This window comes from Dromiciops gliroides, chromosome 4 (genome assembly GCF_019393635.1).
Source record: "Dromiciops gliroides isolate mDroGli1 chromosome 4, mDroGli1.pri, whole genome shotgun sequence".
Taxonomy (NCBI): domain Eukaryota; kingdom Metazoa; phylum Chordata; class Mammalia; order Microbiotheria; family Microbiotheriidae; genus Dromiciops; species Dromiciops gliroides.
The window spans coordinates 124,028,472-124,040,050 of NC_057864.1; the positions used below are offsets into that span (position 1 = coordinate 124,028,472).

The following is an 11,579-nucleotide window of genomic DNA, read 5'->3' on the forward strand; positions in this document are numbered from 1 at the left end:
TTTTAAAAGCACAAAGAATCAGCAAATCAGAGTGCTCGATGGAATCTCCTGAGGTTATCTAATTCCTGACCTCCTCTGGGAGGCAGAAGTATGCTTGAACTGTCTGAGAAATAGAGTTGTCTACTATTGCAGGCTCTCATTTATTTCCTTTGCCCTCTGCAAAGGAAAAGAAAAAGGTGATCAAAACCACTGGCACACATCATAGGAATATACTGCTAGGTAGATCCGATTAGGATTGCCAACTTTCTTCAAGTCAAAATGAGAGAAGCCTCCTAACTACTAACTCCCTGCTACTAACATGCATACATATACACACATATGTGTGTATATGTATGTATGTATATATGTATGTGTGTATATAAATATATATATTTATATTTATATATATATTTAGTACATCCAACACTGCCATATGTACTATGTGCCCTGGAAAAAAAAGTATGATACAGTAACATGTTTCTATCACTTATCTGAACATTAATCTGAATTGACTACTTTTCACTACCACTAGACTAGTGTGGCACTAAAACAAAGCACCAAAGTCGGGCCTGGAAATCCTAACCGTGATAGATCTATCACCTCCTAGTTTCCCTCTTCTCAACCAGCCTCCTGGGCTCTTACCTCAGTTCCTTCTCTTCTCTGCCTAGTGTCCTCCACCCCCAACCCCCATACACAAAAGAGATGCCTCTGTAAGCTCAGCAGTAGACCAGAATGTAGCAAGCCTTAATAGTAAACGTTATATTCTACCACCATTTATTCATATGTTTGAACTTTATTTCTAAAGATCTAAAAATTTCCTAAAAAGATGTTCTTATTTTGAATTTTTTTAAAACAACAGTTATATGTTAGCAAAATTGGCTCTGCCTTGAAGATACACAGTAGTGTGTCTGCAAAAGAGCTAGGGTCCTTTCTGCTTGATGGAACATCAGCTCTGTACAACCCAGACAGACCAATTCTCTCCCTCCTATATGAGGCACACACGGAAAAGAAGCCAAGCCCCAAACAGGAATGGCTCACCAAAACGAACTTTAAAACCTGTTTATAATGAAGAAATGTCAACTTATGTGCAATTGTCAGAATTCTCATAAAGAAAAGTGAAATGTCACGGTGCCAAATCAAAGCATGCATACACACACACACACACACACACACACACACACACACACCTCAGACCATATTTTATACAGACTCTGATTAAGATTTCCTTTACCCACCTTTAGATGTCAGCAAAGGATTCACACTCCCCCTACTCCCTTATGGTATATTTGAAAAAATGAGTACTATTTGAGAATGCAGTTGAACTGTTTCATGTCATATCAGGAAGCATAAAAGTATTATATTACCTGACAGGATTTGTCCAGGCATCAATAGACTTCCTTTCCAGAGAGACAGAATAAATGTGTGTGTACACACACACACACACACACACACACACACACACACACACCCTACTCCCTACGTTCACATATAGTGCGTGGATGCACGGGGCATCTCACACACGCACATAGTATATCAAAGATATCTGCATCTCTGCAGCAGAGGGTCGTATATATTTTCCACGAAATCATGAAGTCTAGCAATCCAAATCTACTAAAGACTATGAGGAAGCTTCCACATCCCACCCCACTACTACCACTGCCAACAAGGGGCTATAATGGAAATGAAGTGATTAGATGATTTTTTTTTAACAGCGCCTTCCCCTCCACTCAATATCACTACAGTCCCTGCACCCCCCAATCACTCATACACACAGAGGAACCCGCGCGCCTTAGACGCTTAGAACTGCCGCAAAGACCCCAACAAACCTCGGTTTTCTTCTCCCAAACCCAAGTGGACCGCATAGAATGGGAGCGCACAGAGTAGCGTAGCCGCCAGCCCAAAGCCCTCTAACCTTACCTTTTTTTCCCCCCAAAAAGGAGAGTATCGCATCGCACACACACAAACACATCTCTATCCCACACCTCCACTCCTCTCCTCTCCTCTTAGGCGTGTAGGCGGCGACTTCCACTTACTTCATAAATAAGTATATCCCTCCACCATTTGGCGCTTCACTGTAGCTATCGATTTGTACATTAAACCCCCATTCACTTAGCTTCATTGATCTCCAGCTGCAACATAGTTACTTTCTCTTTTGCTACACTGTAAATGTAAGGTTCGTAGGAGGCGGGCCTAACGCAGACGGATGAGTGTCTGGACCAATAGGCTCTAGGTGAAACCCAAATGCCACCTCACAGCAGCCTGCAGCCAATGGTTGTCGAGAGGAGGCGGAGTCGAGGGCGTGGCTCTATCTCTTTAAGGAGGGTTCATCCGACGCTGCTTCGGGTCCTCTATGTTATAACACGGGCGGTGATGTCATTGGCAGCCAATCAAAAACTTAAAAGAGCCTGCCGGAGCTGGAGAGGAGCAGCTGCTCTCTATTTACATGTAAACTGAACCAGTAGGATGCAGTTAACCCTTTCTTGGGCTGAATTGTCAATGGACCGCACTTTCCACTTGGGCTAAATGTCTCTTTCCACTTAAAGAGGCCCTTCCTTCTGGCAGAGACGGTGCGAATGTATGTTTAAAATTTCCATTTTCTTTTAATTTAAAAGAAATGTTTAGTCCCCGAATGAGTAACTTTCTGAATACTTGAGAGGAGAAAAGACTCGGCTTCCCGGATTGAAGGAGACTGTAGATCCCTCGTTTTACTCAAGACTGTGATGTTCCGTAACCAAAACTCGGGTCCTCGGGGCTCGAGATGCATTTAAAAAAAACCCTGTAAACCTAGTCCCCGTCCCCCCAGCTCAGGTCATATTTGCCTACAGATCTGAAAAGCTAAACCCCAGGGGTGGCTCTTCTTTTCGCCCTCTGTATCTCGGAGCTAGTGACTTGAGAAGCAAACAGACTTCAGATTCGGCAGCCCTCCTGAAGAAACGACATCAGGGAGCTACTAAGTCCGCTCTTTCTTCCACTGGTCCTCGCTCCGGCCGTCTGGCAAAAGATGAGAAGTTTCCACTTGTCCAGTCCCTGAGAATCCAATCCCTGAGAATTCAACCCAAGCATCACTCAGCATCCTGTGTTGGCCAGAGTCCGAGCCCCGCTCCGCTGTGCCTAATGCCTCTTTCCCCAAGACTCCCGTACTGTCAACGACCAACAGTGCATGTATCGAAGCGACAACTGCAGCTGGCGCCCGAAGATCGAAAAAAGAAAGAGTCTCACGGCACCAATATCAAACAATATTTGCCTAGTAGTTCCCCGGTCACACCCCCACCTTCCCCGCTGCCATTGGAGGAACTAGAGCCACGACGCTGGGCCAGGTCAAGAGCGCGGCATCCTTCAGGTAAAAAAAAGTCCAAAAATGGGAGAGTGGGCGATGGCTGCCTTTGGAGCCGGGTCGTTTCCCCCGGGCGTTGCTGGGTACAAGTTCCGGGTGCCGGCTCCAGCATACCGATGACAATTCATTTTCTAAAGTGCAAACGGAAGGAGCCCCGACAGCTCTGGCTTTGTAGGTGCCCGTCAGTCCCTCCCCCCAGCTCGAGGGCCCCATCTCGAACCTTGGCCTTTGGGGATCATGGGCATTCGTCTAGACGCACCCGGCGATTCTGCGCGTCCGTACCCCCTTACCTCCCCACCCAGTGCAGTAACTCCAAGGCAAGTGGCTTCTGTTTAAAGGTTGCACAGTCACCCCGCAAGAACCCTGGCGAAGGGAAAAAAGACAAACCAGAGCGGCATGTAAACCGAGGGGAAAAGAAGAGGAGGCAGAATGTAATTAACAAAACTGAATTTGACCCACAGATCCTTGGGGGGCTGAAGTCTTCCGTCCCAATTCATTTGACTTCTAGATTCCGAGAGCTTCCAGGGAAAATGAGATCATCTGTAGACAGCCCTGTCTTTGAGAGATGTAGGTGGGCCGAAGAGAGTTTCTTTAAACCAACACAGAAAGAAGGTGGGAAAGGTACCCAGAAGCCTGAAAGGAAGGGTAGAGGCTCAAAAAAGTTTCAGCAGCATAAAAGTTCCCCCAAGAAATGGAATCTTTATCCTACCTAAGAATTAGGGCGGGGAAAGTAAAATAATTGCGGTGGAGAAATACAATATCAGTCATTTGAATGGTTTGGTGTGTGGAGTTATGGTTAAGTTTCAGAGCCAAATAATCTTCCTCAATGGCATTTATACTCATATAATTGCCTTAGGTGCATACCTTAACTCAGAAGATAATACACTGTAGCTCGCTGGCCAGCTGTAGAAGACAGATGCTCTTAAAGGTTGGTCCTTTCATCTCTCTCTCTCTGAAGAGAGATAAAACTGGAAGGAGTGAGTACAAAGAGAAAATTGCTCCTTTCCACGTGTTCTTTTGTTTTTGTTTTTGTTTAATAAATATCAGGTTCATTAAGGGTAAGTTAGGAAGGAATGAAAAGAATTTGTGGAGCACCACTTCCTACTCCTCCCTCCCCAACACACATATGTACATACATACATATTCACAGAGTGGTATGTTAACTAATCCCTGTACCTTTGAAAAATGCTAAGACATGGGAGAAAAGGTGAATGCAGAGCAAATCAGAACAGGACCTCATAGATATTCCACTCCTTAGAGCTGTCGGTTTGGATGGCAAGGTTTGCTGTTAGCTCACCCTTCCTTCCCAAGGTAACTGTATACTGATAATCAGACACAGAATTATTCATGATGAAGGATGAAGGAGAAGAGGAGGAGGAATAGGAAGATGAAAAAGATGAAAAAGAAAAGGAAGAGAAGACGAAGATGATGATAAACCCCTCTAGGATTTGGGGAGCTTGGCTTTGGCAATCACATTATTTGTATTTGTCAAAGTTGATATCAATACCTCAGGTTCCTTACCTGTGAAAAGGTGGAAAGAGCACTACAATTTCAGCAGAGAAACTTTGGTCCTGCCTTTAGTAGTACCACTTACTAGATGTGTGACCTTGGACATATATTTCATCTTGTTAAGCCTCAATTTACTTGTCTGTAATATGTGAGGTAACATATTTGCTTGTAGTAGCTATTTTCAGGGAATTAGTCCTGTTAGATACTTCAAAGGATCAAATGGGGTTAATGTATGTGACCAGTGCTTTGTGAACTATAAAAATTTAAAAACATGAAGTAGTATTGCAAAAGGGATGGTCTCTCAGACACATTGGAATTTATTTGAACACTTTGTGAAGAGAGCTGGGAAGTAGTAGAACAAAGTTTGGATTTGCAAGACTCGAGTTTGAGTTATGAGACTGGAAAGGTACTAAGAAGCCATGTAGCACAACTCCTTCACTTGGCAGGTGAGGAAACTGAGGAGCAGAGAGATAAATGTGGCCTGCCCATACTCTCACAGGTAATAAATGGCAAGGCTGGGATGCTACTTTTCAACGGTGACTTTAACCTATTGAAGATCAAGACATAGAACACCTGAAAGATGAGATAAAATGTCTAAGGTCATATGTAGTAAGTAATAGAGTCAAGATTGGAATCCAAGTCGTCAAGCTCCAAATCTAATATTCTTCCCACACTGCTAATATTGCTCTGAGTCTCAGCTGCATCATCAGTAAGGTAAGGACAATAATAGTTACAATTCCCTACCTTACAGCATCTTTGTGATGATTGAATGAGATGATGCATGTAAAAAGATTTTGTAAAGCCCTCCCAAACTGTAGCAAGTAAAATGGACATAATTGTACTTGGTCTCATGAGGTTCTTATGGGACTATTACAAGACAAAGAAAAAAGAAAGAAAAAGCAGAAAAGTTACTCGATGAACAAAATAAAATCCCCATTTACAAATGCAAGATATCTAAAGAAGAGTTTAACACCTGCTTCAAGAAACAGTGACCCTACTTACTACACTTAGATAGAAGGAAGGAAACATGGATTTATTAAGTGCCTACTATGTGCCAAGCCCTTTACAAATATCTCATTTGATCTTCAAACAACTCTGGGAGATAGGTGCTAATATTATCCCCATTTTGTAGTTGAGGAAACTGAGGCAGACAGAAGTTAAGTAACTTGCCCAGGATCACACAGTGGGTGTCTGAGGTAAAATTTGAACTTGGGGTCTCCCTGTCTCTAGCTCCAGCACCCTGCTGTACATTACCTAGATGTCTCTAGACAGAGCTATGTCAGATTTTTCTTCTTAGCCTCACTAGCTAAACACAAACCAGAGATAATTTCAGTAATAGAAAGGCTTTTAATAGAAAAAAAAAACACATTTCAAATAATAGTTTGACTTAGATTTAATAAGGTGATTATATTATTCTTCCTTTCTTAACTACTAGTAGGTTATGATCAAGCTGACAGTTTAGGAAGGATAGCATATCCACTCATCTTTGTCAAATCTGACTAGAGAGTTCTGAAAAAAGTACATTAACACATCTCAGATGTTTATCAAATATCCCCATGAGTATATAGTTTGAACTCAATTTAAAGTATAGTAGGAAGATTTCTTTCCAGAGGGAGGTTTATTGAGTCACTCCCCTTCTCAGGCTTCAGTTGTACAAGAGGTGACTTTGTCCCTGTTTTTGAATCATAAATGTGGAAATCCTATCTGAAATACTGTCCTGGCTGTTTATATTTTTAGTAGCAGCCAGCCAATGGCTATGTACCTGACCTGGGTATAAATAAGGATTAAAGTCTTCAGTGTGCTGGCAAGTATTAATGTTTAGTTTTACTCCTACGGTTAAAAAGAATAAGGCATGAAAGTCTGAACCCTATCTAGCTTTAGGTTTTTTGGGGCATAAATCCTCACATTTATTCATCATAAGCATCATTTTAAAAATCAGTGAAGTTCCCAGGTGTTTTCTCTTGTGCTAAGTGCCATACAAAGCAAGTTAGGCTGACAGGATTCTTACCTTCTAGGAGCTTATGACTAAAGGTAACAACAGCATTTACTAACACAGAAAATAAACAGAAAACACTGAACAAATATATCAAAGTCCTCACAAAATGAAATATAAAAGGAAGTATGGATATCGTAAAAAATCAGAAAGTTCTGATTCTGTTCCTACCTCTGAGAATGAATCAATCATTCACCAAAGAGGTTTTCCTAAAACTAACTATATATCACACACCTGGGCCCCAAACTCAGTACACTCCAGTGGCCTGTGATCATTTCTAGAATCAAATGTAAACTCCTATGGCATTTGAAGCTCTCCACAATGCGGTCCTTTCCTATCAATTATCCAGTCTCATGGGCTCCCTTTCATGAACTCCAAGATCCAACCACACTACCCTGTTCTCTGTTTCTCATACACCAAACTCCTGTCACCATACCTTTCCATGTCTGAAATGCCCCCCCCTTCTATCTTCACCTTTTGGAATCCTTGGCTTCCATTTAATCATTTCAAGGGTGCCATGCATTAGAGATACAAAGAAAAAGAAAAAAAAAGATTTCTTGTCCTCAAGGAACTTTCATTTGAATGGGGGGTATGGAAATCATATATACAAGTGCGTTTACATATTCATAGATTACCATAGACAAGATAAATTCAATAGATGGAAGGTAAACTTGGAGAAGATATTGGTAGCTAGTTGGATTATAATACCATCACCAATACCCCCTGCAAAACACTTGAATTCTGAGTCTTTTTAAAATTAGTACTTTATTTTTCCAATTATATGTAAAGACAAATTTTAACATTCATTTTTTAAAAAAATTTTGACTTCTGAATTTTCTCTCTCCATTTCTCATGTCCCACCTCCCTAATATGGTAAGCCATTTGATATAGGTGATATATGTGCAATCCTGTAAAACATAGTTCCAGATTAGTCATGTTGTAAAAGAAGAAACAGATGAAAAGGAAACACACACACACACACACACACACACACACACACACACACACAAAGTGAAAATGGCCTGCTTTGATCTTAATTGAATTCTGAATCTTAAAAGAAGCTGCTTCCATTTGTTTCCTCTTCACTCCTACAGCTCCATCCTTAATTCAAGCTCCCACTTTCTTTTAGATTATTGCAATAGCCTTCCAATTGGGTCTTCCTGTTTCAAATATCTCTCTGTTCCAATCTGTTTTCTATACAGCTGCCAAAGTAACTTTCCTAAGGCACACCTGACCATGTCCCACCCCCATCCCCCACTTTTATTAAGCTCCATTGAATCCCTATTTCCTCACAAAGTCAACACTTCTCATTGGCATTTCAGCCTTCACAATCTGGTCCCTTCTTGTCTTTCTAGTCTTACACACACACACTGCAATCCAGCCAGATTTACTAACTCACCTTCCATTTCTTTCAAGGCCTTCTATTTTCCATCTCTGTGCCTTTGTACTCACTGTGCCCCATGCCAAGAATGCTCCCACCCCTCCCCCCCAATTCCACCTGTTGGAACCCTTGGCTTCTTTTAAGACAACAGTCCAACTGTCATGTTCTCCAGAAGTCTTTCCCAGTCTCCAGAGCCACTAATGCCTTTCCTTTGAAGTTTATTTTGTATGTACATTAGTTGATCTTTGATAATTATGACGTGATTTCTCAGCATTGGAATGTAAGCTTTTTGAGGACAGGTACTGATTTCTCTTTTTCTCTGTAGCACTATGCCCTGTGCATAGAATGTGTTTAATAAAAGTTTACTTGAGTGATCACGTAGAAAAATGAATGAATGAATAAAATTCAATAAAACATTAAGTGCTTACTAGATGCTAGGTGCCAAGCTTAAGCACCCAGTATACAAATTCAGGCAAACCAAATCATCCCTGCCCTTCAAGAAATGTACATCCTAAGGAATTTACTTTCTAAGAAAGAAGACTACACCTAAAAGGGGGGAGGAATTCAAAATACTTATTAATGTTTTCTCAAATACATTAATTTCCCAGTTCTTCAATCTACTCAACTCCCATGACCCTTTACTCCACCTTTGCTAAACACAGAGATGGTCCTATCTTTGGTCTTGTCACCACCCACGAGTGTTCTACTCCCTTGATCATGAATTTCAAAATTCCTTTCTGATCATAATCTTTTATCATTCCATCTTTTCCTAAGCCGTCTGATCTCTAAGCCTATTTTTTTTATCCTGTGACCTCCCATTCCCTTCACCTCTCTGTTCTTTCCCTGATTGTCCTCCTTGCATAGTTACCCTCTCCTCCCTTCCCTCTCTAGACCCCTTGGTGAACCAACTCAATTCTATACTATCCTTAATTCTTGAATCCCATTCCCTTGTCTTATACCTAATCACATCTTGACAAGCTCCAATCTATGATCCACTTCTTTCACTCATGTTTGTACATAAATTGTTTTCATGTTGTCTCCCCCCATTAAACTGTTGGATCCTTGAGAATAGAGACTCTCTTTTGCTTTTTCCTTTATATCCCCAGTGCCTGGCATATAGGAAGCACTTAATAAATGTTTATTAAATGACTGGTTGGGGGCAGTTAGGTGTGCAGTGGATAGAGCAAAGGCCTTGGATTCAGAAGGACCTGAGTTCAAATCCAGCCTCAGACACTTGACACTTACTAGCTGTGTGACCCTGGGCAAGTCACTTAACCCTCATTGCCCTGCAAAAAAATAAATAAATTACTGGTTGACATGATGCTGAACAGAGCTCAAAGGAAATCACAAAACCATAATAATTTGGTCCATTACAAACTTATTTTCTAATTTCAACTGGGTCCTTAAGGCAAATGTTTGTTCTTTCCTTAATTATTTACTATCATACTCCCTACAGGAGATATTTCAAACCTTCCCATCTTTCCTCATGCTTCCCATAGCACTCATCCTTGACACCCACCCTCAGTACTTTGGACCTCACCTTATATCTCAGTAAGAAAATTGAAGCCATTTGCTCAGATCTCCCCCTTCTGTCTTCCTCATCTCAGATCATTCAGTCATCACCCCCCACTAACTCATCCTTCATTCCAGTCTCTGATGAAGAGGCCACCTTTCTCCTTACCAAAGTCAACCTCTCTACATAAACCCTTGATCATCTCCCTCCTAACTTAGCCAGAGCACTGACTCTTGCTACCTGTCATCTTTCATCCTATATTGATCTCCCCTTTTATGACTAGTCTCCTCTACTTGGTACCTTCACTTCATGCCCTTTCACTTTCTTCTGAACCCTCTGCAGTTTAGCTTCTAACTGCACTTTCAATTGAAACACCCCCCTCCAAAATGATAAATGATCTCTTTATTGCCACATCCAATGATCTTTTCTGAATTCTGATCCTACCTGACTTTTCTACAGCAGCTGATACTGTTGTACACCGCCTTCTTCTGTTATCTCCTAATTTTCCTATCTGGTTAATTTCTTCTTCTCAGTTTTTTTTTTTTTAAATAGTGTATCCATCCACATTGTGCCCACTAACCATGAATGTCCTCCAAGGCTCTGTCCTTGGTCCTCTTCTCCCTTTATATTATCTCCCTTGGAAATCTCATCAGCTCCCTTGTTCAATTACCATCTCTATGCAGATGATTCCCAGATGTGAATATATAGCTCTAGTTTCTCTCCTGAGCTCCAGTAAAGTTACCTTTTGATCGTTTTGAACCAGATGTCCCACAGGCATCTCAAGCTCAATGTATCCAAAAAAATGTATCTTTATCTACCCCCACACCCCAAAAAGCTTTCTCTTTCTGATTTTCCACATTATAATGGGGGTACCACCATGTACCCAACCATCCAAATTCACAATCTGGGTGTCATGCTCAACTTCCCACTCTCTCACCCCACATATAGAATCCATTGTCAAATCTTGTTGCCTCTACTTTCACAATATTTCTTTTTTGTTGTTTTTTGCAGGGCAGTGAGGGTTAAGTGACCTGTCCAGGGTCACACAGCTAGTGTCAAGTGTCTGAGGCTGGATTTGAATTCAGATCTTCCTGAGTCCAAGGCCAGTGCTTTATCCACTGCACCACCTAGCTGCCTCCCACAATATTTCTTGTATATTCTCCCTTCTTTCTACTTACACAGCCATGATCCTAGTGCATGCCCTCATCATCTGACTCCTGGACTATTGCAATTGTCTTCTAAATGGTATATCCAAGCCTCAAATCCCTCCCTTCTCCAATCTGTCCTCTGTTACTCATCTGACAAGCAAAGGTCTAACTATATCACAAGTCTCTTCACTTTCCACCCTAGTATGAAACTTACCACAACATTCTCTTTACCTGTAGAAGGAAATTGAAACTCATAAAGCTCTACAATAGTGGCCTACTTGTATTTTCTCTATCATGATGCTTCATCTCTTGTCTTAATGCCTTTGGAATGGATTGGCTGTCTCTCATTCCTGGAATGCTCTCTACGCCTTTATTTTAGCCTCTCAGTTTCTCTGACTTCCTTCAAACCTCACCTCAAATTCTACCTACTGCAGGGAAGATGCTAGTGCCTTCCAAGATGCTAGTGCCTTCCCCTCCCAAGCTGGCTTCCATCCACTCTGCATATATCTCATAGGTACCTAGTTGTTTATATGTAGTTTCCTCCATTAACTTTCAGGGCAGGGGACTGTGTCTTTCTTTGTATCCCGAATGCTGAGCACAGCACTGATACATAGCAGGGGCTTAATCAATGTTGGTTGACTTGACTCAGCCAGTATTCTTTCCACTGAATCAAAATGTCTTATCTTCTGAGTCATAAAGAAGAGCTCATCTTACATATATCA

The 11,579-nt window shown here is 41.5% G+C and overlaps 1 protein-coding gene across 2 annotated transcripts in view; it reads right to left on the reverse strand.

Moving 5' to 3' along the window:
* The window catches only part of DUSP10 (dual specificity phosphatase 10), a 45,568-nt gene extending 43,248 nt beyond the window's left edge, over positions 1 to 2,320 (reverse strand). The window contains exon 1 of one of the 2 annotated variants that reach the window (XM_043999485.1): positions 1,897 to 2,320. The gene's annotated coding sequence lies outside the window, so the exon portion shown is untranslated. The remainder of the gene's footprint in view (positions 1 to 1,896) is intronic. The other variant, XM_043999484.1, reaches the window with a different exon arrangement.
* Between the last annotated feature and the right edge of the window lie 9,259 nt (positions 2,321 to 11,579).